Genomic DNA, 20,183 nt, shown 5'->3' on the forward strand with positions numbered 1-20,183 from the left:
CTAATAGCATGTCATCTACAAATAGACAGTTTTATTTCTTTTCTGATTTGGGTGACTTTTATTTTTATTTTTTTCTTGCCTAATTGCTTTGGCTAGGACTTCCAGTACTATATTGAATAAAAGTGGTGAGAGTAGGCGTCCTTGATTTGTTCCTGATCTTAGAGAGAAAGCTTTCAGTTTTTCACCATTGAGTATGATGTTAACTGTGGGCTTGTCATATGTTATTATATTCAGGTACATTCCTTCTATATCCATGTTGTTGAGAGTTTTCATCATGAATGGATGTTAAATTTTGTCAAATGCTTTTTCTGCATCTGTTGAGAGGATTATATAATTTTTTATCCTTTATTTTGTTACTGTGGTCTATCACACCATTTGATCTGTGGATGTTAAATCATCACTGGAACCCTGGGAAAAAAAATCCCACTTCATCATGGTCCTTTTAATGTACAGTTGTATTCAGTTTGCTAATACTCTGTTGACAATTTTTGCATCTATATTCATTAGGGATATTGACCTGTATTTTTCTTTTCTTGTAGTTTTCTTCTCTGGTTTTGGTATCAGGGTAATGCTGCTCTTATAAAATGAGTTTGGGAGTGTTCCCTCCTCTTCTATTTTTTTGGAAGAGTCTGAGGATTGGCATTAATTCTTCTTTAATTGTTTCAAAAATTCAATAGTGAAGCCATATGGTCATTGACCTGTTGGAAGGTTTCAAATTACTGATTCAATCTCCCTACTAATTGATCTGCTCAGATTTTCTATTTCATAATTAAGTCATGGTAGGTTATGTTTCTAGAAATTTACCCATGTCTGGTAGGTTGTCCAATTTGTTGGCGTACAATTAATCACAGTAGTCTCTTATGATCTTTGTATTTCTGTAGCATTCAGTTCTAATGTTTCCTCTTTTATAAATAATTTTATTTAGTTGAGTGCTCTTTTCATTTTTTTTTTTTTTTGGTGAATCTAATTTTTTAAATCTTTTCAAAGTATCAGCTCTTAATGTCATTGATATTTTCTGTTGTCTTTTTAGTCTCTATTTCCTTTATTTCTGCTCTGTTTATCTCCTTCCTTCTAATAACTATGGGTTTAATTTGTTCATTTTAGTTCCTTGAGGTATAAAGTTTAGTTATGGCCTAAAGTTGTAGGCATTAATTGCTATGAACTTCCCTCTTGGATTGCTTTTGCTTCATCTCATAAGTTTTAGTATGCTATATTTCCATTTTTCCCAAGATATTTCTTGATTTTGCTTTTGATTTCTTCTTTCACCCATTGGTTGTTCAGCAGCATGTTGTTGACTTTCCACATATTTGTGATTTTTCCAGTTTTCTTCTTGTAATTGATTTCTACTTTCATACCATTATGGATAGAAAAGAGGCTTGATAGGATTTCAATCTAATTAAATTTATTAAAATTTGTGCTGTGGTCTAATATATGATCTATTCTATATAATGATATGTCATGATATATATAATGGAGAATGGACCAAATGTGTTTGAGAAGAATGTGTATCTGCAGCTTTTGGAAGGAAAGTTCTGTAAGTGTCTGCTGAGTCCATCTGGTGTAAAGTGTCATTTAAATTCAATGTTTTCTTATTGATTTTCTGTTTGGATAATCTATTCGTTGATGAAAGTGGGGTACTGAAGTCTCCTACTATTACTGTATTTCTATTTTTCCTTTCAGGTCTGTTAATATTTGGTTTATATATTTAGCTGCTCCTATGTTTAGTGCATAAGTATTAACAAATGTTATATCCTCTTGTTGGAGTGACTGCTTTATTATTATACAATGACATTCTTTTTTCTCTTATTACAGCCTTTTTCTTGAAGTCTATTTTGTCTGATATAAGCATAGTTACCCCAGCTTTCTTTTGTTTTCCATTTGAAAATATTTTTTCCATCCCTTCACTTTCAAAACTCAGTTATTCTAAGGATTAATATAATCCTTGAAACATAATGTATTGTACAGTACCTAGAAGAGACTGGATAATGAATAAGTACCTGGTCAATTTTCTCTTAAAAAGTACATTGGGGTTAGATAATGAAGGTCATGAATTCACTGTAAAGATCTAGACCTCTCTTTTTAAATTAGGTTTTTAATTTCAGTTCCAGTATAGTTAATGTACAGTGTTATATTAGTTTCATGTGTACAATACAATGATTCAACAAGTCTATACATTTCTCAGTGCTCATCATGATAAGTGTACTCTTAAATCACCTTCACCCATTGCATCCATCTTCCCACCCACCTCCTGACTGGCAACCACCAATTTATTCTCTTGAGTCTATTTTTAATTTTTCTTTTTTGTTGGTTTTGTTTCATAAAGCCCATATATAACTGAAATCATATGGTATTTGTCTTTCTCTGAGTTATTTCACTTAGCATTATACCCTCTAGATCCACCCATGTTGTTTCAAATGACAATATTTCATTTTGTATGGCTGAGTAGTATTCCATTGTACATATATACAACATCTACTTTATCCATTCATCTATGGATGGACATTTGGGTTCCTTCCATAACTTGGCAATTATAAATGATACTGCAGTAAACATAGGAGTGCATATATCTTTCCGAATTAGTGTTTTCATTTTCTCTGGGCAAATACCCAGTAGTGAAAATTAATGGATCATAAGATAATTCTATTTTTAAGTTTTTGAGGAACCTCCATATTCTCTTCCATAGTGGCTGCACCAGCTTGCATTCCCACCAACAGTACACAAGGGTTCCTTTTTCTCTACATCCTCATCAACATTTGTTAATTTTTCTGTTTTTGATTTTAGTCATTCTGAGAGTAGTGAGGTGGTATCTCATTGTGGTTTTGATTTGCATTTCCCTAATGATTAGTGATGCTGAGTATCTTTTTATGTGTCTGTTGTCAATCTGTATATTTTCTTTGGAAAAATGTCTGTTCATGTTTTCTGCCCATTTTTAATTGACTTATTTAGTTCTTTTTGGTGTTCAGATGTATAACTTCTTTATATATTTTGGATACTAACCCTTTATCAGAGATGCAATTTGCAAATACCTTCTTGCATTCAGTAGGTTGTTTTAGTTTTGTTAATGCTTTCCTTTGCTTTCCAAAAGCTTTTTATTTTGGTATAGTCCCAACAGTTTAATTTTGCTTTTGTTTTCCTTGCCAAAAGAGAAATATCTAGAAAAATGTTTCTACAGCTGACATCAAAGAGATTACTGCCTATGATTTCTTCCAGGAATTTTAAGGTTTCAGGTCTGACATAAGGCTTTTAATCCATTTTGAGTTTATTTTTTTGTATCATGTAAGGAAGTGGTCCAGTTTCATTCTTTTCAATGTAGCTATTCAGTTTTCCCAACACAATTTGTTGAAAAGAATGTCCTTTACCCATTGTATATTTTTCCCTCCTTTGTCACACACTAATTGACCATAAAAGCATGGGTTTATTTCTGGGCTCTCTATTCTGTTCCATTGATCTTTGTGTCTATTTTTGTCCCAGTACCATACTGTTTTGATTGCTATAGTCTGTAGTATATTTTGAAATCTGGGATTGTGATACCTCCTGTTTTGTTCTTTTAAAGATGGCTTTGGCTATTCAGGGTAATTTCATACAAATTACAAGATTATTTGTTCTAGTTTTGTGAAAAAATGTTGCTAGTACTTTGATGGGATTGCATTAAATCTGAGATTGCTTTGGGTTGTATGGACATTTCAACACTACTCATTCTCCCAACCCACAAGTATGGAATACCCTTCCATTTGTTTGTGTCATCTTCAATTTCTTTCATCAGCGTTTTATAGTTTACCAAGTACAAGGTCTTTCAACTCTTTGGTTAGGTTTATTCCTAGGTATCTTATTGTACTTGGTGCAATTGTAAATGGAACTGTTTTCTTAATTTCTTTCTGCTACTTCATTATTAGTGTATAAAATCCAACAGTGTTTTGTATATAAATGTTGTATTCTGCATTTTTATTGAATTCATTCATCAGTTCCAGCAGTTTTTTGTTTTTTTTTTTGGTGGAGTCTTTAGGGTTTTCTATATGAAGTACCATGACATGTGCAAATAGTGAAGGTTTTACTTTTTCTTTACCAATCTGGATGTCTTTCATTTCTTTTTCTTGTGTAATTGCTGTGGCTAGGACTTCCAATACTAGGTTGATTAAAAGTGGTAAGAGTGGACGTGCTTGTCTTGTTCCTGATTGTAGAAGAAAAGCTCTCAGTTTTTCACCATCGAGTATGATTTTAGCTGTGGGTTTTCATATATCATCTTTATTATGTTGAGGTAGACTTCCTATAACTGTACTTGAGAGTTTTTCATGAATGGATGTTGTACTTTATCAAATCCTTTTTCTACATCTTTTGAGTTATATGGTTTTTATTCTTTCTCTGCTAATGCGACGTATCATGTTGATTGATTTGAGAATATTGAGAATACTGAATCACTCTTGTATAGCTGGAATAAATTCCACTGGATTATGGTGAATGATTTTTTAAATTGTTGGGTTTGGTTTGCTAATATTTTGTTGAGGATTTTTGCCTCTTTGTTCAGAGATACTGGCCTGTAGCCTTCTTTTTTTGTGATGCCTTTATCTGTTTTTGGTATTAGGGTGATGCTTGCCTCATAGAATGAATTTAGGAGTTTCCTTCCTCTAATTTTTGGAATAGTTTGAGAAGAATAGATATTAACTCTTCTTTAAGTGTTTGGAAGAATTCACCTGTGAAGCAATCTGGTCCTGGACTTTTGTTTTTTGGGAGTTTTTTGATTACTGATTCAATTTCATTGCTAGTAATTGGTCTGTTTAAATTTTGTACTTTTCCTGATTCAATTTTAGGAGGTTACATGTTTCTAGGAATTTACCTTTTTCTTCTAGGTTGTCCAATTTGCTAGCATATTATTTTTCATAATATTCTCTTATAATCCTTTGTGTTTCTGTGGTATTGCTTGCTATATCTCCTCTTCCATTTAAAATTTTGAGTCCTCTCTTTCTCTCTCTCTCTCACTCTCATTTGAGGAGTCTGGCTAAAGGTTTATTGATTTTGTTGATTTTTTCCAAAGAACCAGCTCCTGGTTTTATTGATCTGTTCTACTGGTATTTTTTTTGTTTGTTTGTTTCTATTTTATTTATTTCTGCTCTAATCTTTATTATTTCCTTTCTTATACTGGCTTTGGGTTTTATGTTTTTCTTTTTTAATTTTTAATTATTATTATAGTTATATTTTTTTAGATTTTATTTAAATTCAAGTTAGTTAACATATAGTGTACTATTAGTTTCAGGGGTAGAATTTAGTGATTCACTACTTGCATATAACACCCAGTGCTCATTACATCAAGTGCCCTCCTTAATGCCCATCACCCAATTACCCCATCCTCCCACCTCCACTCCAGCAACCTTCTGTTCTCTATAGATAAGAGTCACTTATGATTTGCCTCCTTCTCTGTTTTTATTTTCCCATCCCTTCCCCTATATTCATCAGTTTTGATTCTTAAATTCCACATGAGTGAAATCGTATGGTATCTGTCTTTTTCTTACTTATTTTGCTTAGTATAATACACTCTAGTTCCATCCTCATCACAGAAATGGTAAGATTTCATGCTTTCTGATGCTGAGTAATATTCCAGTGTGTGTGTGTGTGTACACATACACATATATACTACACCTTTTTCCTTTTTTTAAAGATTTGAGAAAGAGAGAAAGGGTGCATTGCGTGCACATGGGGAAGGGTTAGGGACAGAGGGAGGGAGAGAGAGAAGAGTCACAAGTCACAAGCAGAATCCACACTCAGCGTGGAGCCCAATGCAGGGCTTGGTCTCACAACCCTGAGATCATGACCTGAGCCAAAACCAAGAGTTGGACGCTTAACCAACTGTGCCACCCATGCACCTCTATCTCACATCTTCTTTATCCATTCATCAATCGATGGACATTTGGGCTCTTTCCATATTTTGGCTATTGTGGACATTGCTGCTATAAACATTGGGGTGCATGTGCACCTTTGAATCACTGTTTCCCTATCCTTTGGATAAATACCTAGTAGTGCAATTGCTGGGCCATAGGTTAGCTCTATTTTTAACTTTTTGAGGAACCTCCATACTGTTTTCCAGAGTGGCTGTACCAGTTTCCATTCCACCAACAGTAAGAGGGTTCCTCTTTCTCCACATCCTCGCCAACATCTGTTGTTTCCTGACTTGTTAATTTTAGCCATTCTGACTAGTGTGAGGAGGTATCTCATTGTGGTTTTGATTTGTATATCCCTGATGATGAGTGACATTGAGCATTTTTTCATGTGTCTATCAGCCATTTGTATGTCTTCTTTGGAGAAATGTCTGCTCATGTCTTCTGCCCATTTCTTGGATTTTTTTGTTCTTTGGGTGTTGAGTTTGATAAGTTCTTTATAGATTTTGGATGGCCCTTTATCTGCTAAGACATTTGCAAATATCTTCTCCCAGTCCATAGGTTGCCTTTAGTTGTGCTGACTGTTGCCTTTGCTGTGAAAAAGCTTTTTATCTTGACAAAGTCCCAATAGTTCATTTTTGCTTTGTTTCCCTTGCCTCTAGAGACATATGTACTAAGAAGTTGCTGCGGCCAAGGTCAAGAGATTACTGCCTGTATTCTCCTCTAGGATTTTGATGGATTCCTGTCTCACATTTAGGTCTTTCATCCATTTTGAACTTATTTTTGTATATAAGAAAGTGGTCCAGTTTCATTCTTCTAAATGTGGCTGTCTACTTTCCCAAACACCATTTGTTGAAGAGACTTTTTTTTCTGTTGGATATTCTGTCCTGCTTTGTTGAAGATTAGTTGACCATGGAGTTGAAGGTCCATTTCTGGGTTCTCTATTCTGTTCCATTGATCTATTTGTCTATGTTTGTGCCAGTACCATACTGTCTTGATGATTACAGCTTTGTAATACAGCTTGAAGTCCAGAATTGAGATGCCCCCAGCTTTGGTTTTCCTTTTCAACATTATTATGGCTACTTGGGGTCTTTTCTGGTTCCATACAAATTTTAGAATTGTTTGTTCCAGCTCTGTGAAAAATGCTGGTGTTATTTCCATAGGGATTACAAGGTACTCTGTATTGTTATAATCTTACCTCTTAGAATAGCTTTGCTGCATCCCAAAGACTTTGGACTATTGTATTTTCATTTTCATTTGTCTCCATATATTTTTTTATTTTGTCTTTGATTTCTTTGTTGATACATTCATTGTTTAATAGCATGTTATTTAACCTGCATGTATTTGTCTTCTTTCCAAATTTTTTCTTGTGACTGATTTCAGGTTTCATATTATTGTGGTCAGAAAAGATGCATGATATGATTTCTTTTTGAATTTGTTGAGACCTATTCTGTGGTCTAACATGTGATCTATTTTGGACAATGTTCCTTGTGCACGTGAAAAGAATGTGTATTCTTTTGTTTTTGGATGGAAAGTTTGGAATACATCTGTTATATCCATCTGATCCAATGTGTCATTCAAAGCCACGTTTCCTCGTTGATTTTCTGTCTGGATGATTTATCCATTAATGTAAGTACCGTGTTAAAGTCCCCCACTATTATTGTATTATTATCAATTTCTTCCTTTATGTCTATCTATAGCTGCTTTATGTATCTACGTGTTTCCATGTCGGGTGCATAATTATTTACAATTGTTATATCTTGTTGGAGTGTTCCCTCTGTGATTATGTTGTGTCCTTTGATCCCTATTACAGTCTTTGTTTTAAAGTTTATTTTGTACGATGTAAGTATTGCTACCTCAGCTTTCTTTTCACTTCCATATGCATGATAAATGTTTTTCAATCCCTTCACTTTCAATCTGCATGTGGCTTTAGGTCTGAAATGAGAGTCTCTTGTAGGCAGTATATAAATGGGTCTACCTTTTTTTTTTTTTTAAGATTTTATTTATTGCGGTGCCTGGGTGGCTTAGTCATTAAGCATCTGCCTTCAGCTCAGGTCATGATCCCAGGGTCCTGGGATCGAGCCCTCCATCGGGCTCCCTGCTCCGTGGGAAGCCTGCTTCTGCCTCTCCCTCTCCCCGTGCTTGTGTTCCCTCTCTCACTGTCTCTCTCTCTGTCAAATAAATAAAATCTTAAAAATAAAATAAAATAGAAGTTTAAAAAAAAAGATTTTATTTGACAGAGAGAGACACAGCAAGAGGGATCACAAGCAGGGGGAATGGGAGAGGGAGAAGCAGGCTCCCGGCTGAGCAGGGAGTCCGATGTGGGACTTGATCCCAGGACCCCAGGATCATGACATGAGCTGAAGGCAGTTGCTTAATGACTGAGCCACCCAGGCGCCCCAAATGGGTCTACCTTTTTATCCACCCAGTTACCCTATGTCTTTTGATTGGAGCATTCAGTCCATTTACATTCAATATAAGTATTGATAGGTATGTACTTATTGCCATTTTGTCACTTGTTTTATGGTTGTTTTTGTAGTTCTTCTCTGTTCCTTTCTTCTCTTACTCTCTTCCCTTGTGGTTTAAATGGCTTTGTTTAGTGGTATGCTTAGATTCCTTTCTCTATTTTTTTGTATATCTATTACAGGTTTTTGGTTTGTGGCTACCATTAGATTTATATATAACATCCTATGCATACAGCAGTCTATATTAGGATGATTAAGTTTGAACCTATTCTGAAGGAACAAATTTTTACTCCCCACATTTTTATGTATATGATGTCATACTTTACATGCTTTTATTTTGAAAATACCTTGACCAATTTTTATAGATACAATTTATTTTTACTGCTGTTGTGCTTTAACCTCTGTACTGGTTTTATAAGTGATCAATGTACTACTTTTATTATGTTTGTATATATCTGTGAAATTTTTTCCTTCCGTTATTTTCTTACTCCTGATTATGTCTTTTTCTTTCCACTCAAGGAATTCCCTTTAACATTTCTTATAAGGCTAGTTTACTGGTGATGAATTCTTTTAACTTTTGTTAGTGTGGAAAACTCTTTATATCTATCTACTTCTATTCGGACTGACCCTTGCTGGATAGAATATTCTTGACTGCAGGTTTTTTCTTTCAGCACTTGAACATATCATTGCTACTCTCTTCTGGCCTGCAAAGTTTCTGCTTAAAAAATCAGCTAATAGCTTTATAGGATTTCCCTTGTATATAACTGTTTTCTCTTGCTACTTTAAAAATTCTTTTTGTCACAACGTTTTGCCATTTTAATTATTATGAGTGTTGGTATAGATCTCCTTGGGTTGTTGGGGACTCTCTTTGCCTCATGGATCTGGATGTCTGTTTTTTTCTCCCAGACTAGGGATGTTTTCAGTTATTATTTTTTCAAATAAATTTTATGCTGCCTTTTCTCTCCTCCTTCCTGAGATCCCTAGAATGCAAATTTTATTAACACTGGATGGTGTCACTGAGTTCCTTTAACCTATTCTCATTTTTATTATTATTTTTTCTATTTGCTGTTCAGCTTAGTTGCTATTACTCTGTCTTCCAAGTCACTGATCCATTCTTCTGCTTCTTCTAGTCTACTGTTTATTTCTTGTGTATTTTTTATTTCAGTTATTGAGTTCTTCATCTCTGGTTCTTTTTTATATTTTCTATCTCTTTGTTCCCCACTGTTTTCTCAAGTCCACTGAGTATCTTTTTGACAATTACTTAGAATTTTCAGTAAGGCATATTGCTTATCTCCATTTCATTTTGCTCTTTTGCTGTGATTTTGTTTTGCTCTTCAATTTAGGACACATTCCTGTCTCCTTATTTTGTCTAACTCTGTGTTTTTTCCTACATATTAGGAAAGTCAACATTTCCTGATCAAGAATAGGTCCTTTAGGGCCCTATAGTGCAATATCCCCTGTTCACCAGAATCTGATGCTTCAGGGGTGTCCCTATGTGTGTTGCATGTACTCTACTGTTATGGTTGAGCCATGTTTGCCTTCAGTCCAGTTGGCTATCATGGCCCTCTGTGCTTGCTGCAAGCAGTATTTGGTCTCCATGCAGTAAGGGGTCAACCTGGGGCTGCCTTGGGCTTTTAGTTTGGTTATATCAGATGCTTGCCCTCAGTCTGTTTACCAGAAATTAGACTGCACTGAATTGCAAGGCACTCTCCCTGTGTTGTCCCCCAAGTGGCTTTCTTTGGTGGGTAGAGCTGGCAGTCAGATCAGATGTCTGCCCTCAGCCCACAGTTGGGGCTGCAGTTGAACTGGTATTGTGGTTATCTTCCCTACTCCCCAGGGCAAGAGTCACTTAGTCACTTTGGAGTGGTTGGCCACTGCTGGGGCTGCTCACAGAATGAGACATGTTAGGTACCATTTCAGAGAGACTCCTGCTGAGTAGGGCATGTTGGATGGGGCAGTCCACAGGAGCTTTTCAAAGTCCCATGTGCTTTTCAAACTGCTGCTTCTGTGCTGTATCTCAGTGGGGTTGTCATGCTGTCTTTTTTTTTTAATTAAAGATTTTTATTTATTTATTTGACAGAGAGGGACACAGTGAGAGAGGGAACACAAGCAGGGGGAGTGGGAGAGGGAGAAGCAGGCTTCCCGTGGAGCAGGGAGCCTGATGCGGGGTTCGATCCCAGGACCCTGGGGCCATGGCCTGAGCTGAAGGCAGACGATTAACGACTGAGCCACCCAGGCGCCCCTGTCATGCTGTCTTTTTAAGGGTGAGGATTCAGTTTCCTATCAGTCTCTGGCTCTCCCAGAGCCAAGTTATTGGTTTTTAAAGTTCCTAGTATTAAGCCCCACCCACTGTAAAAACTCATGAAGCTAAGCCCCTCTGGTTTTCAATGCTAAATATTATGGGGATTCATCTTCCCAGTGCAGGTCCCCTATATCTGGGGTCCCTGGTGTGGAGTCTATTCTCCTCCATTTTCCATTCTTGTGGTGTCCCTCCTGTTTGTGGTTAGTGTCACAAGTTAGTTTGGTTCCTGGCCATAGTTGACCAGGTCTCCACTCTTCCTACTGGTTTTCTTAATGTGGCCTCTTCTCTATGATTAACTGTGGAGAGTCTGTTCTGCCAGTTTCATTTTCTGGGTTTGTTACACTGATGTGGCTGTTATCTAGGTGTATCTGTGGGATAAGGTGAGCTCAGGATTCTACTTCCCAGGCTCTAGAATGTATTCTTAAGACATTGAGGATGACTGATGGATTCTATTTAATATTATCAAGTACTTTGTCAAAAATAATGGTCTAAGATAAACTGAAAGGGGATGACATAAGATATAAAGAAAAAAAGTCTAATAATAGAAAACACTAAACACAAGTTGAATGATTTTTGCTTCATATTCTCTGATGTATCTGTTTCAGTACCTTATATAGTGCCTTGTTTTTCCTAGAGATATCCTACTTCCTTTTCTACTGTTTTTTTCCTCTTTTTTTTTCCTTTGGGGGAACATAGGGGGCAGAAAACTTTTTCTTTTACCATTATTGATGTGGAAAAGAGATCAAGATGACTTGTAAGTAACTTAACATCTAATATTTAACTAGTGCTTGTTATCCGTCATATACTTGTAATTTTATATTACACTCAGAACACCCATGAGGTAGTCATTATATATTACCTTCCAGCTTTTTATATGTAAACAAAGATTTCTGTCACCTTTGACAGATACTACTTACCCTTTAGTTCTAATTTTTAAATATTTCTACATCTAATACAGAAGATAAATTACTTTTGTCAGCACTAGCAACACATTATTCAACAAAAGTTTGAGGTATATGTCTGAATTTATACTTATAAAATAAACCTCAGAAAAAGGAAATAGAAATAAGATAAGGATTTTTGTTTATTTTCTTTGAAAGATTATTCTGGTTTTATCTTCTTCAAGCATATCAAATTAGAAAAGGCATAAACAGCCAGATATATTCAATATTAAATGATAATACAAAAGTACTTTTTAAAAATAAAGAATATATTTAAAAATCAGGTCAACTCAGCTAGTGCACTAGACTCCTTAGCAGACTGAATTTTCATTAATTTCAATATAAATTCATCTAGTAGAAAGCTACCAAGGAGAAAAACAATAACAAAAAACAATAAAAATCCTGAACCTATTTTCAAATTAATTGTGGGATAATTTGTTAATTTATTACTTAAGACACCTTCTAAAATATATAAAGTACGGTTATGAGAATGAATTCATTTATTCATTCCACAAGTATGGTTTGAGTACTTACCATAGGCAAGGCAGTGTTAGGCAATGGGGCTACAAGAGTCTTACCCTAGGGGAGTTTACAGATTTACAGAAAAATATCAGGAAGTGTTAAGATAATTAAGTAAGTGCTGCAGGTACATGAAAAGCTACGTGAATGACAGGAAGAGTGTTTTAGTCTTAGGTGAGGGAGGGTAATGGTGATTAGGGAAGAAAGAAAGAAAAATCCAAGCTGCTACCTGAAAAACAGGTGTTATAGAGGCAGACTGGGAAGAACATTTCAGGCAGAGGAAATGATATATAAAAAGGACAAGAAGTTAGAAAGAGAACCTGATGTGTGTGCTAACAATGAGGATGGATGGGTGTAATGAAGTAAATACTTGTGTCTCCCCAGAAAATTCATATGTTGAAATCCTAACCCCAATGTGATGGTATAAGGAGATTGGGCCTCTGGGACATGCTTAGGTCATGAGGGTGGAGCCCTCATAAGTGGAATTAGTGCCTTTATAAAAGGGACTCCACAGAGCTCTTGACCCATCATCATGTAAGGCTACAAAAAAAGTCAGAAGTCTACATCTTGGAAGAGGCTCTCACACCAGAACCTAATCACTCTGGCACTCTACTCTGAGATTTCCAGCATCCAGAATTGTGAGAAATAAGTTTCTGTTTGTTTAGAAAGCACCCCATCTATGGTAATTTGTTATAGTAGCCCAAGTCAAAAGTGGGAAATGCTGTTAAAAAGGCAGTTAGCAGAGATAATTTATACAGGCCCTGGAGAATAATCTTAAAGAATTCAGTCTGTATTCATAGGAAAATGACATTTCACTGAAGTTTTGAAGAGGAATAATATGCTGATATTTTTGTTTTCAAAGGTATCTCTGAGCTGCGATTTGAAAAACTAATTGGATAGATGGAAAACAGGAAGCAAAGAAACCAGTTAAGAGAATGTTGGAATAATAGGAGATGTGAGTTAGGATGGTTGCAATAGTGATGTAAAGAAATGGACAGGTTATAGTTCTTGAAGTATATTCTGACTTACAGAGAATATAACAATAACTTTTATATTCTAAAATATATTTTTTGAAATTTAAATACATAAAGAATAATTTTTTTAAAATGGGATATTGCAGCAAAAACTGGTCCTAATCAAGATTTATACCAAAATTTCGATATATTGTGTTAAACTTATAGGCATGGATATATAAAGAATAATTTAAAATAATCTTATTCCCCTTAAAAATAAATTTTTATTAAGTATTAAATACATAAAAATTTATTTGCATATATAAAATGTAGACAATAATAAGAACCCACCTAGGTTATCTATAATCTAGGTTAAGAAAGAGACTACTACTTATATCTTCAAAGGCTACTGTGTGCTTATCCAGATCTCAAGTCTCTTTTTTCCAAAAAACTCTTTTCCTGAATCTTAAAACCATTTCCTTACTTATTTTTATAATAACTTTATTGAGATAGAATCCACATACTCTACAACTTATCCATTTAAAGTATACAATTAAAAAATTTTAAAGTATATTCACAGATTTGTGCAACCATCATCATGATCAACTTTAGAACATTTTTATCAGCCTGCCCAAAAAATCCTATACCCATCAGCAGTCCACATTTTCTTCCAATCCCCACTCCTACACAACCAGTAATCTATTTTTTGTCTCTTTATGTTTGCATATTCTGAACATTTCATATAAATGGAATCACAGAACATGTGGCCTTTTGTGACAAGCTTCTTTTACTTAGCATAATGTTTTCAGGATTGATCCATGTTGGAGCACACATCAGTCACTCATTTACTTAAAAAATACTTTTGCACATATGTTTATATAAATATATTATTCTATCCAGTTTAGCATGTTTTTGAAATTCATACAAGTGGAATCATACTGTATATATTCTTATACAACTTGGTTTTCTCACTCAACATTGTGCTTGTGATATTTCTCCATGCTGATGTACATAGCTATGGTTCATTTTCACTGATGTACCATATTCTATTGTATAATTATACCACAATTTATTTATCTATTCTTCTGCTTATGGGCATTTTTTGCTTCTATTTGTTGCTATTACAAAAAATGCAGCTATTAAAAAAATTTTTACATTTCTCTTTGTACATATGTGCAAGGCTTTGTATAAGGCAATGTTCTTCAACTTGCAGGTCAAAGCCACTTTTAAAAGGGCAGTAAACTGACTTAAATAGTCTTAAGTAGCATGCCAAAAAACCCAAAAAGAACAGAAAATATCAGAATGCCTTCCTTATTGCTAGGATTATTGTTTCTTAAACCTTTTGTAACTTCTATATACACATATATGCATGTATGTGTATACATATATATGTGCATATACATACCCAAACAGAGACATACACACACACGTATGTGTGTGGGTATGGGATTACAATGTAAAGTATATCTCTTATTGTGGCTCATGGTCAAAAAGTGTAAGCTATCTTTCTAGGGTATGTTACTAGATGTGGTTTATGAGTCAATAGTAATAAGCAGATGTGCATCATTATATATAAAAACAAATCATTTTCCACACTCCCACCAGTAGTATTGCTGCCTATCTTGACACGGCTTGATGTTGACAGTTTTTTTTTTTTTTTATGTTGTTTGAATGACTAAATGATAAATAAGTAATAAAGCAACTACAGTAAAATGTTAATGGTAGAATTTAGGTAGAATCTGTATAGAGTATTCACTGTAAAATTCTTTCAATGTGGTATATAAAAGGTCAAGGTACCTGTACCCCTGAAACAAATAATACATTATACGTTAATGAAAAAAAAAGAAAAAAACTGTTTGGCAGTATCTAATAAAGCTAAACATATTTTAAAAAAGGTCAAGGTAAAATTGCCTCAACTTGTAACAGTTTTTTACAAAGCAATACCATACTGGAATATTCTTACATTCTAACCACAATTCAGCTGATCTTATCCCTATAAAAAGATCTAATAAAACCACTTCCCCTAAGAAGTGTCCAATAGAGCTACTAGAAAAGAATTACATATTTCACCTTGACCAGTTTGGACAAAGATATCCTATTGATTTTCTTCAAATTTCCTATTCACTATCTTTATCCTGTTTTCCCACTTTTACAAATGTATAAGCACCTTACTGTTCATTTATATTGGCCTATTATTTTTGTTCTGTAACTTATGTATCTTCATCTGTTTCTGCACGGTGTTTTTTTTTTTTTTAATTTTTTTAAAGATTTTATTTATTTATTTGACAGAGAGAGACACAGCGAGAGAGGGACCACAAGCCGGGGGAGTGGGAGAGGGAAAAGCAGGCTTCCCACGGAGCAGGGAGCCTGATGCGGGGCTCGATCCCAGGACCCTGGGATCATGACCTGAGCCGAAGGCAGATGCTTAACGACTGAGTCACCCAGGTGCCTCTCTGCAGGGTGTTTAAGACTTGTAAACTTCTGGAGGGCAGGTATGGACCCTTTTGTATAGCATCTAGTAGAATGTTATGATATTCATGCATTTAATAAATCCATTTTTGGGGCGCCTGGGTGGCTCAGTTGGTTAAGCGACTGCCTTCGGCTCAGGTCATGATCCTGGAGTCCCAGGATCGAGTCCCGCATCGGGCTCCCTGCTCGGCAGGGAGTCTGCTTCTCCCTCTGACCCTCCTCCCTCTCATGCTCTCTGTCTCTCATTCTCTCTCTCTCAAATAAAAAAAAAAAAAAAATCTTAAAATAAATCCATTTTTATGTAACAAGAGTTCAGAAAATTGAGCTCAAGTTATAATCTCCAATCATGAAATAAAAAATAAACACAAAATAAACCTTGCAAAATTTGACTCTATTTAAAAAAATATATTTTGGATTTATAGGACAGCAGTTGGTATATATATATCTTGATCTTTTATCTAACAAACTAGATAGTTGGTTCTTCCATTGGTTCTGAAAGACTACTGATTTTTATAAGTTTATATAACAGATAATCATGAAGTTCTTTTTCCACCTTTTCAATGCCTATTCTATTTATTTCTTTTACTTTGTACAGTGTTGAACAGAAGTAGTTACAGCAGGACTCTGTCTTATTCCTAACTTTTAAGAGAAGACTAATAGCATCTATTAACTGTATTTGCTTGATCAGGTAAAGAAGTTCCCTTCTAATCCTATCTTGCTAAAAGCTGTTATTCATAAATGGGTGTTGAATTTTATTAAATCGTTTTTATAAATCAATTAAGAAGACTATATGGTTTTCCCCCTTTAATTTGTTAATGTTGTGATTCATGTTAATCAGTTATCTAATGTTGAACCATCTTTGTATCCTTGAAATAAATCAATCTTGGTCTTGATGTATTGTTTTTTACATATTGCTGGATTTGGTGTGTTAATATTTTATTTTTTAAGTTTTTTTCATCTATGTTCACTATGATATTAGCCTATACTTTTCATTTTTTCAACTATTCCTTTCTGGTTTTGGTAACAAGATTATTGTAGTCTCATAACACGAATTAGGAAACGTTTACATTTCTACTATTCTCAGGAAGAGCTTATATAAGATTGGAATTATTTGTTCCTCGAAAGTTGTACAGAATATGGCTCTGAAATGAACCGAACTGTTTTTAAAAATATAATTTATTTTTTTTTGAACAGCACTACATTTACTGAAAAATTGAGAAGATTAAAAATATAGAGAGTTTACATATACCCTGTACCCAGTTTCCCCTATATTTAACATCTTACATTAGTATGATATATTTTGTTAGAATTAATGGACCAGTATTGGTATATTATCATTAACTAAAGTCCATACATTATTTATATTTTCTAATGTCCTTTTTCTGCTGCAGGATCCCATCTAGATTGCTATATTACAACATTTAGTTTTCAAGTCTTATTATGCTCCTCTTGGCTGTGACAATTTCCCAGACTTTCCTTGGACTTAATGACCTTGACAATTTTGAGGAGTTACTGGTCAGGTATTTTGTAGGGTGCCCATTACTTGAGTATGGCTGCTATTTTTCTTACAAAACTACAGTTGTGGGATTTGGGGAGGAAGACCACAGGAGTAAAGTGCTATTTTCATCACATTATATCACCATATCATGATACATGAATGTTACTGACTTTGATCACTTTGTCAGATTTCTCTACAGTAAAGTTACTCTTTTCCTTCCCTTGCCACACTGTACTCTTAGGGAGGGGGTCACTGTGTGCAGCCCAACCCAAGGAGTGGGGAGTTAACATGCCCCCTCCTTGAGGGTAAAAGCCTCTACATAAATAATTTGGAAATCTTCTACATGAAAGATTTGTTTCTTTTCCCTCAGTATTAATGTATTTAATAACTTATTTATATCAGTATGGACTCATGGGTATTTATACCTTGGGTTATAATAAAGTACTACTATAGTTTGTTGCTCAAACTGTTCCGTCTTTCACCACTGGGAGCTTTGTCAGGCTCCTATATTTCTTCAACATACATCCATCAATGTGGTTTTTTGTTTGCTTTTTGAGCACTTCCTTACTTTTGAGCACTAAAAGACACTCCAGGCTTATCTTGTATATTTCTTGCCCCAGTCCTAGAACTAGCCATTTGTCTGAGGAGAAATTCCTTTTATTGGTCAGTAGTATTAAAAAGCCAAGACCTGAGCATTAGGTATGCTTGTTGTTACTGAGGTATTGTTTCTTTTGGACCCTTTCTGCCGAGAGAGGAAAGGAATACATGTGTGTATGGGTTAATATTAAATTAATATTAACCTAAACATGATTAAAATTAAATATAATCTTAAACTAAACATGAATCCATAGTGATGTCTCCAACTCTGAACACATGGATCGTTCTAAGCTCCTCCCACTGTAAATATGTGATTTCTCTACTAATGAGAAACATGGTTCCCACCAATCACCATCCATTTAACATAACTGTTCAAACATAGAGCAAACATATAGAGTAATATCAGAATTTTTAACCCATACTTCCCAAGGGATAGAACACCTAGAATAAAGTGCTTATATACAGTTCCTTTATCTTTAGTCCTAAAAACACCACTTATATCCAAAGTTAGAGTAGTCCCCTGCCCCTTATCCATGGTTTCACTTTCTACAGTTTGTTACTCATGATCAACTGCAGTTTGGAAGGAGATGATCCTCTTTGTAACATATCATTAGGAGGTCAATAGGAGCCTAACACTATGTCACAGTGACTATTTGTAATTCATCTCACTTCATCATATTACATAGGCATTTTATCTCACATCATCATCATCATCATAAGAAGAGTGAGTAGAGTATAATTAGATATCTTGAGAGTGAGACCACATTTACATAACTTTTACTACAGTATATTGTTATAATTGTTCTACTTTATTATTAGTTATTGTTGTTAATCTCCTACTGTGTCTAATTTATAAACTAAACTTTATCGTAGTTATGTATGTATAGGAAAAAAACAGCATATATAGGGTCTGGCACTAGCTGTGGTTTCAGGCATCTACTGGGGGTCATGGAATGAATGTATCCCTTGTGGATGAAAGGTGACTACTGTATTTAGGTCAGTATCTTTTCCCTCAAGCCCCTTCAGTGAAATTGTTTCTTATATTTATAATACACTTAGATGCTCTTGTCAGAGTCTGCATTATTTTCTGGGATCTGCCAACTGCTTAAATGCTGTCTTAAAAAAATTTTGCATATGTTAAGCATTCTTTGTGATGTAAAGTTCTGTGAGTTTTGACAAATGCATAATGTCATGTTTCCATATTCCCCCCCCCAACAATATCATATAGAATAGTGTTACTGCCCAAAAAATATGCTATGATTCATCCATTCATCTATGTCCCTCTTCCCACAAATCCCTGGCAGGCACTGATCATTTTACTGTCTATACTATTTTCCTTTTTCTAAAATGTCACAAAATTAGAATCATATGGTATGTACCCTTTTCAAACTGGCTTCTTTTACTTAGCAATATGCATTTAGGATCTTCCATGTCTTTCTGTGGCTTGATAGCTCATTTCCTTTTATCTTTAAATAATATTCCATTGTATGCATGCACCACAGTTTACTTATCCATTTACCTGCTGAAGTACATCTTGGTTGATTTTAGCTTTTGGCAATTATCTTCTGAACATTCACATGTGGATTTTTATGTGGCATAAGTTTTCAAATTAACTGGGTAAATACCCAGGAGTTCTGTTGATTTTGGATATAAGTTCTTTTTTAGATATTGTGATAGAAGAACTAGATGAAAAAATCAATAAGGATATGGAAAAACTCAAAGACACCATCAATTATCAGGATCTAATTGACAAAGAATGTTCCACATGACCAAACAATCTACATTCTTCTCCAGTGCCCATGGAACATTCACTAAAAGAGATCCTATCTGAGACCATAAAAATAAACCTCAAGAAGTTTAAAATAATTGAAATCATACAGTGTATTTGCTGACCACAATAGAATCAAATTAGAAATCAATAACAGAAAGATAACAGTAAATTCTCATATGTTTTGAACCTACACCAACTTATAAACTTCTAGATAACCAATGGAGCAAAGAAATCTCAAAAGAAATGAAAAAGAAATACTGCAGTGATTGCAAATAAAAAGACAACATATCAGAATTTGTGGGATGCACCTAAGACAGTGCTTCTAATACTCACATTAAAAAGGAGGTAAAATCTCAAATCAACAATAAAAGCTCCTGCCTTAAAGACCATACAGAGCAAAATAAACTCAAAATAAAGAATGAAATCATAATGAGCAGAGATCAATGAAATTTGTGAATGGAAAAATAAAGAAAACCAATGAAACAAAATCTCATTCTTTGAAAATATCAATAAAACTTAAATATCTTAAGCAAGACTGAAAAAGAAAAAGAAGACATATTAGCAGTATAGGAATGAAAGAGTAATATTAATACAGACAGTTAAGATAAAAACAATAATGGGGGGGGGCGGAGCACGATGGCAGAGGAGTAGGAGACTTGGATTTCCTCTCCTCTCAGGAATTCAGCTGGATAGGGATCAAACCATTCTGAACACCTACAAACCCAACAGGAGATCGAAGAAAGGAATAGCAACAACTCTCTGAACAGAAAAGCGACCACTTTCTGGAAGGTAGGACGTGTG

At 34.7% G+C, this 20,183-nt stretch overlaps 1 protein-coding gene and 1 long non-coding RNA gene across 2 annotated transcripts in view; both read right to left on the minus strand.

Moving 5' to 3' along the window:
- The window catches only part of GPHN (gephyrin), a 515,857-nt gene that overhangs the window by 205,918 nt on the left and 289,756 nt on the right, over nt 1-20,183 (minus strand). The gene's annotated exons all lie outside the window — the stretch shown is intronic.
- On the minus strand, nt 13,500-19,994 carry LOC145723212 (uncharacterized). The gene is made up of 2 exons (XR_014148110.1): nt 15,823-19,994; nt 13,500-15,614 (listed from the first exon to the last, which is right to left on the minus strand). It is a non-coding gene; the product is annotated as an uncharacterized LOC145723212 (long non-coding RNA).

The sequence above is a fragment of the Leptonychotes weddellii genome, chromosome 9 (assembly GCF_054177405.1).
Source record: "Leptonychotes weddellii isolate Sample4059 chromosome 9, ASM5417740v2, whole genome shotgun sequence".
Classification (NCBI taxonomy): domain Eukaryota; kingdom Metazoa; phylum Chordata; class Mammalia; order Carnivora; family Phocidae; genus Leptonychotes; species Leptonychotes weddellii.